Genomic DNA, 14,725 nt, shown 5'->3' on the forward strand with positions numbered 1-14,725 from the left:
AACTGGATGATCTTTAAGGTCCCTTCCAACCCAAGCCATTCTGTGGATGACCTTTTTTAAAACAGCTATCTTTATGATGAGTGCAAAATCCCATCAGACTTCTTTGTTTGAGACACCTTTTCCCCCTTCACTGATGTTCATGCTAGCAGTTTCTTCACCGGAACTGGTTTTAGTACAATACCAACAAAGGGATGCTTCAAAACTAGGATGGTATGAACAGGGCACGTTACTTCTCACTTGAGTGCGGGACGAATGCTGTGCCTCGGAGGCATTTGATTTTGTGGGTCCTGCTATGTGGTGTTATATGTAACTGCTCCTCAGGAAGTCTACAGAGCTTTCTAATTTGGTAAAAAGCTGCAACCTCTGCAATACCTCTGGTCAAAATATGCCCTGTAATTAGCAGTCAGCATGATAGCACATCCCTCACAGAATGGTAAACGTGATATCATGAGACTTGGAAACAGATGTCAGTAGTTGTAATCGGTTTCCCACCTAGCATAGGACTGAGGCATGGGCAAGCTTGCCTGTTCAGTCAGTGTCTGTCCCTCGCACATTCTGTTGTTGAATGGATGTGAGAAGCATTTGGTCACCTTTAAGCCTTACCCTGGTTCAGTGGTCCCACCTACACTGGAAAGAATCCATTTAAAATAACGTGTCTACATACTGCACCTGGTTTAAGAAAAAGAAAAAACCAAACCAAACAACAAAACAAAAATAGACAAAGCAGTGTGTAGGTAGTGCGTAGCAGCGGCAGTTAAGAGATGAACTTTTCTGTATCGTTGTGAATGTGGTTTTTGTGTCAGAGGGGTGGACATAACACTACCTAAAGAACGTGGGAGGCAATTAGTACTGTACCACCTGCAGGGATTATTCTGCACGCAAGCAGCAGAAAGGAGGCGAAATTCAGGGATCCACTGCAAAACTGAAGTAAGAAGAAAGCCAGGACAAGGGAACAAGAGGGACAGGGAGCAGGGAGCAAGTGAGGGCAGGGAAAAAAGAGAGAGAGATGGGAGCGAGATGTTACAAGAAGAAAAAGGCAAAGGAGGAAACCATCCCACTTCTAGGAAAAAAGCTGTCCTAGTTTAAAAGAAAAGGGTTTAACAGTTGTGGTTTCTTTTTTTGAAGAAGAAACAGGAAAAAAAAATAACCTCCCTGTTACTAAATCCAGCTGCACATCTTTTTATGGTATTTCTTCCTGTAATCACCAGTTAGGGAACGACTGAGACTAATTGTAGTGTCACTGCTTGTAGCCTCGAGTCACCTGACGTTCAGTGTATTCAGGGAAGTCTTAAAACCTGATCTTCTCTGGAGTCCTTCAGAAGAAAGGAACTGAGTTCTCAGAGGTGCAGTAGTTGCTAGAGGACTAGGCGAGTATTTCGCTTAGAACTGCGGGCTTAATTGTTCTCAGTCGGGTGCAGTATGTCATGTGCATAACATGCATCTGAGAAAAGAGGCTTGAATTGCAACATAAGACTTTGAAGTCAGGAAGTAACAAAAGGGAAAAACTGCATGTATCCCTCTGCATACAATAATGGGTGGCAAATCTCAATCAGTTTCCAAATGCAAAATCACCAGATGCACAGTCTGTGCTGTCATTTCCGCAGGAGTCCCGTGCCATTCAGGAGGCAAGTTGGAGCATGAGGGAAGAAATCAGAGATTATAGTGTTAGTCTATTTTGAAATGCTTTGCTGGTTGTGCCGCCTGGTATTCTGTCTGTTCACCAGACTGTTTCAAAGCAGAAGAATTTCTCTGACTCTAAGCCTTTTCTTCACTTCACTGTTTACTTCAGTTATGCCTCAGCTTTGTTTTGCCACTAACCTGGTTCCCTTCTACAGAATTTGCCTTGCCTTTAAATTCAGGATGCGCAGTGCTGCCTTGGCTGGAGATGACAAATGTTTCTGCCACTGAAGCTCTAAATGACAGGGAGTTAAGAAGCTGAAATTGCAGTGTGCCTCAGGCAGTCCTTTTGCACTACTTTTTTTAGTCAAAGCTCTCTGCAGATTTGGTGTTCCTTGTAGTAGCTTCCTCAAGGTGAGAAGGGCTATTGGAAGTAGGGAACATGCCAGCCATTCTGAAGAGGAAGATGTTTGTGTAAATTTCGTTTGCGCACAAGCTTTGAAATAGCTTCAGGGGCAAAGAGGTGAAAATAGTTCACACTGCTCTTATTCAAAATGATGGTGATCATTGGTCCTGCAGCTGTTGGAAAAAACACTGGTAAATGATGCTGACAAGAGGAAGGAGTGCTCCACTAGCAAGTGGACACAGTTTCTTCTTTAGACTTAACTAAGGAATTTGGTGTTTAAAGGCTTGAAAGATTGCACCGTTTTCCTAAACATGAGGCATGACTATCAGTGATTACACATAGAGCCGTACATGTTGAAGATGGTAATATCACAAGTTCAGCAAAAAATGAGCGTGTTATTCTTAAAAGAGCATAAAGAAATGTGTTCCATTCCAGTATAGCCCCTTCCCCTTTATCAAATATATACGCTACAGAAATGAATAACCTTGAAGTGCAAAAGGATCTTTAAAAATAGAAAAAAGTTCATATTGGCACAAGCTTATTAACCAGTAGAATCCCAATCCCATGCAAATGTCTTCGGGTTTTTTTGGTGTTTTTTATTTGTATTAGAGCTTCAGTGATGTGGAATAAATTACAAGTACTTGACAAATTCTGTGCATGTCATTAGACAGTGACTGTAGCAACTAGCAATTCAGCATTTCAGACCTGCTCCCTTAGTCCATAGCCTAAGGCAAGGAATGTCTCCTGCAAGTGCTGCAAGGAGGTTTTGGGACTGGAGTCCTGCTGTTAGGTTTAACAAATGTCAAGCTTAAATCCTAACAGCTGTGCCAAAGGCTGGTGAAAATGAACGTGCGTGTCTTGACAGACAAGAACAGTGAACTCTGCAACCAGGGTGAATCAGTGGATAAATGAAACCAGTTTAATGTGGGAAGGGAAATGTCTGCTTCCTCTTCATCTTTCAATTTCTGTTCCATTTCTGATTTGGCTTTCTGCACTCTTGTAGCAGTCTTTGTTGTTAGCTTTTTTACTTGCTTCATTTACATGTAGGCCACGTTCTTGTTTCTCACTGAAGACCTGTGAACATAAGGCCATTTTTCTTTCTTCTTCAGCTCCTTCATCAAAAATCTGTCCCTCTCTTCTTTGCAGCCAGATACATGGCAAGGTTTGCAGCCAGCATTGTTTAATGTTGGGATGGTATTTTATACTGGAAATGTTGTCTGTTTATGCTGTTAGGTTTTGATTAAAACTTACTGATGTATTCACATTTTCCTAACACTGCGCATATTTTGAACTTTAGTTTGTCCAAGTGAAAGAATGACTGCTGCAGGGGACTTCTCTGCTTTATGTATTTGTAGTGCAAGGGCTTCGGTGGTAGTTAACCGTCTGTGAGGTGTAGCGCAAGGGCTTCGGTGGTAGTTAACCGTCTGTGAGGTGTAGCGCAAGGGCTTCGGTGGTAGTTAACCGTCTGTGAGGTGTAGCGCAAGGGCTTCGGTGGTAGTTAACCGTCTGTGAGGTGTAGCGCAAGGGCTTCGGTGGTAGTTAACCGTCTGTGAGGTGTAGCGCAAGGGCTTCGGTGGTAGTTAACCGTCTGTGAGGTGTAGCGCAAGGGCTTCGGTGGTAGTTAACCGTCTGTGAGGTGTAGCGCAAGGGCTTCGGTGGTAGTTAACCGTCTGTGAGGTGTAGCGCAAGGGCTTCGGTGGTAGTTAACCGTCTGTGAGGTGTAGCGCAAGGGCTTCGGTGGTAGTTAACCGTCTGTGAGGTGTAGCGCAAGGGCTTCGGTGGTAGTTAACCGTCTGTGAGATGATAGTCTATGGATTTAATCTGTTATAATGGAACTTTGAGCTCTAGGAGTAGGCTGGTTTACCCTCCTTGCCACTTCTGATATACAAAAAGTTCTTGGTGGTCGCAGCAGTTGTGTCTAGGAACTCAACTTCAGAACAGTACTGGTACTCCAGACTCGGAGCATCATTTCACGGAGTCTTACAGGATCCAGCTTACTCTGTGCTAAAGCAGCCTGTGTGGATAAGTAGTAAGTCAACACCACTTTCTGAAAAAGAACTGTTGAGAAGGTGCCTGCTGCAAATGAACACCTGGTGTGTTACCGCCTGAAGAGATGTGCAGTGAGGTGAGAAGTACCTGCTCAGGAGGTTTGGGACACTCAGCTGTGATGCCTTTCCCAGGGGTTTGGGGGGAAGGAGAAAAGTGGAGGCAAGTTAAGGTCCTCGGAGGTGTATTTTGCCTGGCTCTTCATTCATTCCCTTTTCAGAAATCAGTGTGTTGGCTTTATTTCCACCTATTTCTCTTCCCTCAGACATGGATGAGAATCACAAAGACGTTGATGGAATGAATAAGAGGAAAACAAGACCTTTTTCTTCTCTTGATTGATTTGTACATGTTGCGGAGGGTCCTGTGGACCTTCTAGTCATTGTGAAGACTCAGGAAACCAGGGAAAGTGGTTTCTTCTAACACCACTAAGTACTACGACTTTGCTTGGGCTTGGTCCTGGGTTTGGGCCGTATTTTGGTCTAGGCATTAGTTTTCCTGCTTTTCTCTGTTACCTGTGTCTCGTCTCAGGAGTTAGGGGGTCCTTTCTCCCCGGAATTTTGCTTCTGCTCGTACCTGCTTGAAAACAATTAGAGATTTGGGGGGTCCTTTTCCATTGTTCATGCGGCTCTGTTGGCACAGAGTATTTCAATGAAGTATCACAGAGTGGTGCTTCTCCTGCAGGATCCGGTGAATTTGGTCCCAGCTTTCCCTGTGTTCCTGGAGAGAGAGCCCTTCCCTCCGCTTCGCTGGTTTACAGCCCCGCTCCTCTGACCCTTGCAGTTACTGCCTGTTACTGCTGCTCTTGTGAGGGTAAGCAGAGTGGTTTCCTTCCTGAGGCTCTTGCTCTCTCTGTCCTGTTGAGTACCCTGTGCAGTGTTTCCGTTCTTCTTGTTGTTGTTATGCTGCTAGGTGGGTCTGCTCATTTCATAAAATAAATGCTCCTTCCCCCAGGAATTCAGTACTAAAATCAAGAGAGTCACAGAAGGAGTGAGGGTGGAAAGGGGCCTCTAGAGATGATCTAGTCCGACCTCACCCCTGCTCAAAGCAAGGTCAGCCGTAGCAGGTTTCTCACTGTTCTGTCCAGCCAGGTGGTGTACATCTCCAAGGATGGACACTCCACAACCTTTTCTGAGCAACTTGTTCCAGTGGCTGTCCATGCTTACAATTTTTTAAGAAATAATAATTATAAAAATCCTTGTGTTAAAATTTCCTCTATCTGGATTTGTGCCTATTCCTCTTGTTCTTTTGCTTGGCACCGCTGAGAAGAGTCTGGCTCCATCTTCTGTACTCCCCCCACCAGGTACTTATACACATAGATAAGGTCCCCCTGAGCTTTCCTGTTCTCCAGCAAAGAAACAGTTGCAGCTCTCAGCCTCTGCATATAGCTCACAAGGTCCAAGCCCTGCAGCATCTTCATGGCCGTCGTAGCCCTGGAAGCTGTATGATACGTGTTTGGAAATTCACTTCTGTGTGTCACAAATTTGATGGAAAAAATGTAGGAGTAGCAAGTACCATCAAACGTAAACAACAGCGTATAGCGCTTGGACTGTGACTCTTAAATTAGGAGATGTGATTCCTTCTTGTGAAGGCTTCTGAAGGCAGAATCATAAGTGAGAATAACTTAATTGGTAACAATACCCACTTTCTAGGGGAGAAGAGGCGTAAGTGCTCCTTTGCAGTGATCCAGGCTGATTCCAGCTACATAATAAACCCCACAGCACTCGCTGCGTAGAAGCTGTAGCTGCGGTTGTTTTTCTTAGTACACAGTTTGCAAGAAAAAATTGTGTGTGCTTTTATATTTTTATAAATGTGTGTCGTGGTATTTGCAATAACAATAAAGAAGTTTTGGCGTCATCTGTAGGAGCTCTTTCAATTTCCCATCTTAAGGTGGAGAAAAGAAGAATATTGGCACACACTTTTTTCTGTACAAATGGTGTATGTCAATCCTGCAGCAGCTGCTGGTGCAGCTCTTCTCTCTGTGAAGTTGCAGAAGCCAGCCTCAACTGGCTGATTTGTCCCTGTGGGTGGCATTTGTACATATCTCGGCATGTAGCTGACATCCTGTTTGTGTGTTTGATGATAAACTTCAGCCGTACCTTCACTGCTATAACTGCGCTAGGCTTTCTTGCTTTCTTCCTGTGTATTTTGTTAAATGCCCAGTAATAATCCAGCTGGTGAGTTACAAATTGTTTTGTTAACGTTGCTGAGCAATGAGGCAGCTGCAGCCCGACTGACCAAAAGTTTCTCTTCAAGAAAAATCAAACCCCAAACCAAGGTGTGTCTACTTGGAATTATATTTTTAGGTTTTCTCTCATTATGTGTGGATTTTAAGAATGTTTTAGAAGTTTAATATTAGAAAAATGTAACTGTTAAAATATTAACTATATTTTCTGTATAATTCTAGGTACGGCAGGAACTAGATGAAAGAATCGCTAAAGAACTTAAACAAGGTAATGTGTCACTGTTAGGGGCATTTTTAAGGAAAAAGAGGAGTGTTCCTAACTCCTGAATGTAATGGCTTGAAAGCTGTCAAGTTCCTGTGCTAAGCACAGGGAGGTTTTTCTGCTAGCTTTCCAGTTTAGACTTGAATGTGAAAATTTCCTGCTTACCAAAAGATTGTGTAGAATGTTATGCCGTTGCCTGAAAAAGACAAGTGCAGAGAAAACTAACCCACTTCCTCTACACGGGTGCACTTGGCTTAAGCTGAAGTCACGTTTTTCTAGAGTGAATCCTTGAGCACAAACATCAAACGTAAAAGAAGCCCTGAGAGAAGACGTTTATAGACTTCAGCCATCGCTGCTTCTTCCATGTGCGTCGGTTGCATTCCGCACTACATCATACCGCGCCCATTCTCTGCTGTTGGGTCTGGATTTTTGCTGTTTCTTGTCCATTGCTTGTATTTGTAGCTTATATGTTGCAGTCTTTTTTGAATAAGCAAGAAAAATATAATCAGTGATGAAAGATACCCTTTCTTTGGGAAAAGATCATTTAGTAGCACTTAGGCAAACATCAGATGAGTTGAATGCTTTTAACACATAGCATGAAACATGCTCTATAATATGAGGCCAGGTGTCGAAAGAGGAATTCCACCTGTTTCAGGGTAGTCGTTCCTCCAGAGTCACTGCTTTGCTTTGCAGTGACTGGTGCTATTTCAAAGCAGGTAGCCCCTGCGAGAATTTCCTTCTGTTCCTGCATGCTTTTGGTAATACAGAGAGTGTTCAGCTGTAGCTTCGCAGCTCGTTCCGTGTGTCCGAATGGACACAAAGCCGTTGCATTTCATCCGTGTGCATTTTGAACCTGACTGTGCATCTGCTAGGTGTCATAGAGTGCGTTTGGTTTCAGGACCTTGTCGGAAAAATGTGGCTGGAGAAGAACAGGAAAGGTGGGCTTGCTTTCGTTGAGTATGTGTTTTTGTGGAGGAAAGAGGGTTTTGCCAGGGTGAGTTACAAAGACGCCCCTCAAAGAAAGTGCCAGGCTAGGAGACTTGTCCTGGCCTGACTGCATTGCAAAGGTGTTTGCGTTTTCACCGGCGGATTCTTTTTAAGTTTGTCACAGAGAAGGCAGAAGCTGGTTTTTAGGAGCAGAGTTCCAATAAATCACTGCTTTGAACATTCAAGGAAAACAGATACTGGAGGTTCGAGAGGTCTGCAGGGGGGCTCAGTTTAGCACTGGTGCAAGCAGGAGTCATTTGTGGATTCCCTGAAGATGTTCAATGTGTAGCCTATAGAATTTCTGTCACTGGCTTTAGAAATACTGTTGGCTGGTAGGCAAATGTGGAAAAAGATTGTTTCTTCCTTTGTGCCTAACCCTTTGATTGTTATGTCCCCTTGGAAGTTTTTAAATCTCTTTCTGGACTGTAGTCTCTCCAGTTATCCATGATGTTTTCATAGTGACTGATTTGGCCCTGTCTAGTGTAAAAGCAACACCGGAATGTTGTTTCTCTTCTCCCTAGCCACTGCTGAACTTGAAGCTGGATCTGCTGGAGCTTCTCCCATGGTATCTTCTGACGGATCTTCAGAAAGTATCCACGTTGACAGGATCCCCTTTGCAGGGCAGTACAGGAGCACCGCGATGTTTTAACCAAAAATTACCTGATTTGAACAAAATGCTGGGAAAAAAGCTCTGGAAATCATTTTGTTTACATAGTGCGTCTATAGTTTCTCATCCCACAGTTCAGATGGGAAAATGTGTTTATTGCAGTCTGAATGTGAATTCTAAGTCTATTAAATGGATGTCAAGCACATTGCACTTGCCTGTTGGTTTATTGATGCATAGGTGTTTTATTTTGCACTCGCCACAAGAAGCACACCTATTTTTGTCGGACTAGCAGAATGACTCACCTTGATTCTTGAGCGTGACAGAATTGTCAAAATGTTTCTTGTTAACGTAGAAGCATTATTTTTTCTCCACTGATGTTCTGTGTTTTAACAAAAGCATTCCCTTTGTTCTGCTTAATCCTTTCACCCTATGTGTTTTTAATGTTTCCAGTGTTACTTTAATGCTTAGGACATCATTTGATGTGATTTGAGCCTGCTGCTTCAGTCCAGATGCCGTGACTGCTTCTGCCGATAAAGTGAAATCTTTACCAGTGGTCATGCTGGAGGACGGGGCACTTTACGTTGCTGTCACCTTATGCGCCGTAGGTTTAACATTACTGTGAGTGTGTAGCAGTGCAGAGAGAGCTATGTGGTGGGTTTGGTATGTTTGTTTTGGATCACAGGACCACGGAACGGCTGAGGTTGGAAGGGACCTCTGGAGGTCATCCGTTCTAGCTCCCCTGCTCAGGGAAGGCCGCCCAGAGCTGGTTGCCCAGGACCATGCTGGCTTTTGAGTATCTCCCAGGATGGAGCCTCCATGGGCAGCCTGTGCCAGTGCCCAGTCACCCTGATCGGAAAGAGGCATTTCCTGACGTTCAGCCCCAGCCCTCCGTGTTTCCGTTTGTGCCCGTGGCCCCTCACGGTATTCATCTTGGGGTTTGTGTTAAAGGCCGCTGCAGCTGTAGACGTTCCCAGTTACTACATCGGCAGCTGCGCTGTACCTGAAACACTTCATGTGCGGGAAAAATGAATGTTAAAATATTAACTTCCAGTCTCCTCAGTACTTTCCAAACCTTGTATGATAGGGCAGCCAATCTTTTTGTTGCTGCTAGCAGCTGACGATACGGTGGCGGTAGCCCAGATGGTAGCCAGTGTTCTGGGACATTTGTGTCAATAAAAGAAGCAGGTTTACTTATTTCAGGGAGTTTCCTGTTACTGAAGATCTGCGTTGTCATTTCCTGTGCACAGAAGTCAGTAGTGATCAGAAGATGACAGAACAAAGTCCCAGTTCTGGGAAAGGAAGAATGGTTGTCCCGAGATCAATTAAGACTGGAAAAATCTGGGGGTTTTACCCACTAATTCAAGGACCTGAGTTAACAGGCAGTGAGGAAAGCAATGAATGTTGCTGTGACGCTGTTCCTCTTTATATGAATACATATTTGTGAAGTTAATATACTGTATTTAATTCCAGGTATTCTGTTTCAGCTTGAAATTTAATAAACTTTGTCATCTAATATACGTCTTTGTTTTATCGTTCCCCTTCTTGACATCGCTTTCTACCCCTTTCCCTAACCGTACAGCTCTCCAGAGCGCTCTGCTCCTTTCAGCTCTGTTCGCCGCTGCACCTTCAGCCTGTCCTGGAGGCCAGGCAAAAGGCCAGCATGTGTGTATGTCCTTTTCCACAACTGTGTTAAGACCCCAGGCTGGTGTTGGGGTACTCGTGATCAGTTCCCAGACTTTCCCTGTATTTTAGAGCAGTCCTCCTTGTGGTTTGGGCAGAAGGTAGCAGGTGAGCTTCTGGTGGCCGTGAAACGCTGGGAAATCGCACAGGTTTTGATCCCCTGCAAAGGAAAAAGGTGTAAAGAAACTTCTCCAGCCTGCACCAGAGTGGTCAAAGAGAAGTTCAGCTTTTGCTGCTTTCTAGTGTCTCTCCACAGAGGAAGCAGGGACAGAACATCTTGACATTCACGTTGTGTTGTCAGTCACTGTGATAAACTCAGACGTGGCCTGTGCTCAAGTTTCTTCACCGCTCTCTGCTGCCAGCTCTTAGTGAGAGGGGAGAGCTCTTGGCTGGTGGAGCAGCAGAACAGAAATTCGGTGTTGGCATCTGCCATAACCGGCATTGATGGCAGTTATGGTGAGGCGTGAGGGGGGTACAGAGAAGGCCAGGCAATTCCTGCGCTTGAAAGTCCGTCCCCGGTGTCACTGTGGGGACACTCCTGATGAAGCAGGAGAGGGCATGGCACTTAGGGGAGGCTCTGAGGCCTGGAAGACAGGGAATGTCTGTCCCATCTTCAAGAAGGGCAAGCCCGAGGAGCTGGGAACTGCAGCCTCACCGTGCTGCCTGGGAAGGTGGCGGAGCACGTACTCTGGAAGCCGTTTCCGAAGATTGGGGACAAGAAGTTGGTAGGGAGGAGTCAGCATGGGTTTGCACAGGGTGAAATCATGCCGCACTAACCTGGTACCTTTCTAGCGATGTGTGAGTAACTGAGTGGACAGAGGAAGAGCAGTGCGTGCTGCTTACCTTGGCTTTAGCAAGGCTTTCTCTGGCTTGTGCCCTAACAGTCAAGTTCAGGTTCAGGAGCTTCCTGATCTCTTTCCAAAGGAGAAAGCAAGCGTGTTTCTTGATTTCTTTGCTCAGGTACATTAGAAACCCTTTGGGGTCAGTAGCTACAAGCAGGTTGCAGATCTTTGCAGTCAGTTGTATGGAATAAACAACTCTGTTTCAGAAAACCTTATTATGCCAGTTGCTTTTTCCTCATGAGCAAATGTGTCAGGAGTTTCCCAGGTTTTGCTGTCTTCAAAATACCACGTTGAATTGTGGCTACAAAACATTAGTTTTTCAGTTTCTCATTGGCAGAGCAGTGGTTGAGTAGTGCTGCTGCAGCACTAGTATGTCTACCCAGCAAGGCCTGACTCCTGAAACATCCAGGCATTTGCTTATGATTCATTGCTGATCGCTGCCACTCCGTTCCACTGATGCTCTGCAGAGGGAACAGTTTAGAAAAGCCTTGAAAACAATTCATTAATGCAATAAACATAAAGGACAAATCAGAGACAGGGCAGCTGTCTTCTCCTTTTTGATGTTCCAGCACAGGCACTAGAAATGGGTAAGCCCTTGCTGAATGAGGGATGGGTGAGCTGCAGCTGCTTGTATTGTCTGTGACAGCCATGAAACACTACATTCTTGAAATACAAACGTGAAAATCTGGTAACTCATTTCTTTTTTTCTCTATAAACCGACACCTTCCTGCTGAAGTTCATCATTTTCATATTGGCCATCTTTGTGATAATAGAACCATGAACTTGACCTGTCTTTGCCGTGTTTGATCACACAGTCTTATGATTGGATGAGAAGAAAAATCACGGTTACCTCAGTCATAACCAGTGGGGATTAATGAAAGGGGAAAAGATCAGGTTATTGTATTTTCTTGAAGAGAAACCTTGGGTCGTTCTCTGCTTTCTGTTGCAATACAAAGATTCCACGAAAAAAAAAATCTCGGGAGGGGTGGAGAGAGGAAAACTTTGAGCTCATGCAGTTGGTAGGACAGCTTGACCTACATACCACTGAATACTCCATTGGAAAACTCAGGAGAACCGTCTATTGCTAGAATTCTCAGTTATAGTAGCTGAAATACTTTTGTGACTCTGAAAATGATAAAATAATTCTTGAACATAAACCAGATTTTAGCTGAGAGAAGGAAAGATTTACACAGTTAATTTACTACTCCCGTTTATGATACCTGCTTGTGTATCTTTTAGCTACGTAAGGGTACCAGAATGGGTTTGACTTTTACATAGCAGCTGGGGGGGAGGCAGCGGTGTGTTTTGCCAGAACATATTTTTCATTGGTAAAGCTGCTCTGCTCAATGAGAGACTATCACCAGAGCTGTCCGTTGTGTTGGGTTTTTTAAAGTGATTTATTAATCAAAGATGTATTGTCTGGCAATTTTTTATAGTTATGTGTTGGCTGCAGCAAGTGCTTTTGGACAAAAAAGGAACAAGAATATTTTTTCATTCTCCATTTTATTTTCAAGACTAGAATTCTTCAAAGCTAATTTTGGTATTTTTAGTTTCAAATCAACATTTTCAGAGCAAATTAAGTTGTGTAAAATTAAGCAAACGGGAAAGCAAAACTGTTTGCAGTAGTTTGCTGCTTTTCTTGGTGTGGTTTTGGCTTTGGGCAGCCTCAAAACTGTTTGGGTTTGCTTTGTATTGTTCTCCACCTCTTACTTTCCCCCAGACATACTCATTGAGCTTGGACAATCAGTGACTCCTACTGCTCAAAGGCTGTTGTCTTACGCAAGCAGCTTCTTTCTTACAGACTTCCATGAAACTCAATTTTATCTTTTTTTCTTTGTCAGTACTCCAGATTAAAAGGTTAACAGGAACTGTAGAGTTACATATAGCTTTACAAGCAAGAACTTAAATAGTTAGGCATACTGACTGCAAGGGGGAAGTCAGGATAAAAAAAAATGTAAACCAAATAATACTGTGGCTAAGAGATGAAAAACATATTACTGTTACTGCATTTGCAAAAATGGTAGCAATTTTTATGGTAAGTAATATTTTTTTCTCAAAGTGACTACAGTTGAATGTGATTTACAGAAATGAGCTGTGGTGTTTTGTTGGTTTTTTTCCCCTTTTCCCTGTTAGTGGGCAGGAAAGAATCAAAGTGCAGGGAGTTTTTTATTCTGCACTTGAGTATGGTCTTTTTGAACAACCTGCCTGCCAAGTTTGTTAGGAATCTTACTTAGATGGCACTGTTTGTTACACTTGTTAGAATATTGCCAAATAGTAGCTTGAAATGTGTAGGTGAAGTTGCACTGATAGCTGAGCTGATTTAACAGCTCAACAGTGCCAAACAAAACTCTTCCTCTTTTCTGCCGGTGTGCCTTCCACCTCCCCTTGTATAAGCTTCGTTCAGAATGCTCTGAGATGCTGCAGCTCACTAGACTGTTGGACCAAAGAAAAGTTCTTTGCCAGATTGTGGAGCTGGATCAGCTTAGCGGAAGGGCTAAAGAGCACCAAAAATGGCTTAATGCGGAACTAAAAGTTGGTGCATGGGGACGAAGGAGGAGTTTAGGTTTTGAAGAGGATCTGATTCTTCATCCTTTAGTGGACCTGAGCTATTAAGTTGGCTCCAAGGTATGTAATGCTACCGTTTGAGAAGCTGAATTGTACAACATGTTTTTCAGGAAAAAATGTTGTGCCCAGAAGTTGTGGTAAATTCTTCTGAGTCCCTGTCATGTGTCCGCCTGCCCCCCCGTCAAAACTAAATGCATGATCTGAGTCGATCTGTCCTCTTTAAGACTATACGTATTTTCTTCTGATCTGTTTCTGTTATTTTTTAGAAAGTCTTGTCTTTTTTTGTTGTTGTTGTTTGAATTGCTGATGCAGTAGCTACCAGAAGGCGGAAGATGACCTCACCAAAAGCCAAGAAAGGCACAGCATCCAGAAGGGGAGTCCAGAAGTAAATTATAGATGGAACAACAAATTAAGTTGCTCTTTGCCTTACCTCTGGGTTGTCTTTTTTTTTCAGTTACTGTAGCACTGGAATCTGTTTCTTTCCTTTTAAAGTGATGAATCCTGAAATGTTGTTTGTACCTGTTTTGAAGAATACATGTTTTATTAAAATAGATGTTTATTAAATAGCTGTTTTATTAAAATATTTGCATGATTTATGAATACTTCAATACGAATGCAAAGTTTTGCCAACTTTGAAGTGAGGATGTGTTTTCTTTATATACACAAATCCATGTCTTAAAGGCAAACTAAAGTGCTTTTTTCTGCTTTATAATGTAGAAATAAAGCTTTATTTACTTTTGTTGTGGGTACTTTATAAAGAACAGTGGTGTTGCATCTGATTTCTTCTAATTTTGAGTAAGTCCTATTGAGGGCCACTTAGATGTACACCAAGAGGAAGTCTGAAATGGTAGAGACACCTTTTAAATATTTTTCAAGCGTTTGAATTAAAAAAAGAGAATGTAAGACAAAAGTCACGTCCTTGCATTCCAGTTTGTTACAAAATATGTTTAAACAATTATTTGGAGAACAGGTAGTGAATGTTAGTTATTTTTTTCATAGTATTTGTGTTTGTGTCACTTTTCTAATTACTCAGATTTTCTCTGGAAAGGAGGAGACCAGCATTTCAGACATAGGGCCCAGGGCAAAGAAAAGTACAAACCAAAACCCAAGGTCCATTCTCAACTGCCCCCTCAGGTTTTCTTTTTATGTTAGTGAAAAGCTGTAATTATTAATAATTTTGTAAAGTGTCTAGTTCCAGTGGAAGCTTGACTCACATGTGCTTCTCATAACAAAATTATGGTTTACCTTTTTTTCATAGTTGAGAAGCATGTAACCTTCCAAAAACTTTCTTAAAAGTACTTCCTTGCCTGGCTTTGAGTCGTTTTCAGAGTTGTAAGTAAAAAAATGCAGTGTTTAATTTTGGTGTGAAATATCACTACTTTACATTTAGATACTGCAAAAAAAAAAAAAAAAAAAGTTAGGGCATGAACATTATTCTTATGAGGGAGAGTGCTTTATGAAGTTCGGCAAACCAAAATGAATGCGTGTGAGCCAGTGGGTGGTGTATTTGTCTGGATGTCCAGTGCTCTGC

At 43.0% G+C, this 14,725-nt stretch overlaps 1 pseudogene; it reads left to right on the top strand.

The window, feature by feature from the left end:
* Positions 1-9,620, top strand: part of LOC129734544 (ankyrin repeat domain-containing protein 26-like) — a 50,633-nt pseudogene extending 41,013 nt beyond the window's left edge.
* Positions 9,621-14,725: the final 5,105 nt, after the last annotated feature.

This window comes from Falco cherrug, chromosome W (assembly GCF_023634085.1).
Source record: "Falco cherrug isolate bFalChe1 chromosome W, bFalChe1.pri, whole genome shotgun sequence".
NCBI lineage: Eukaryota > Metazoa > Chordata > Aves > Falconiformes > Falconidae > Falco > Falco cherrug.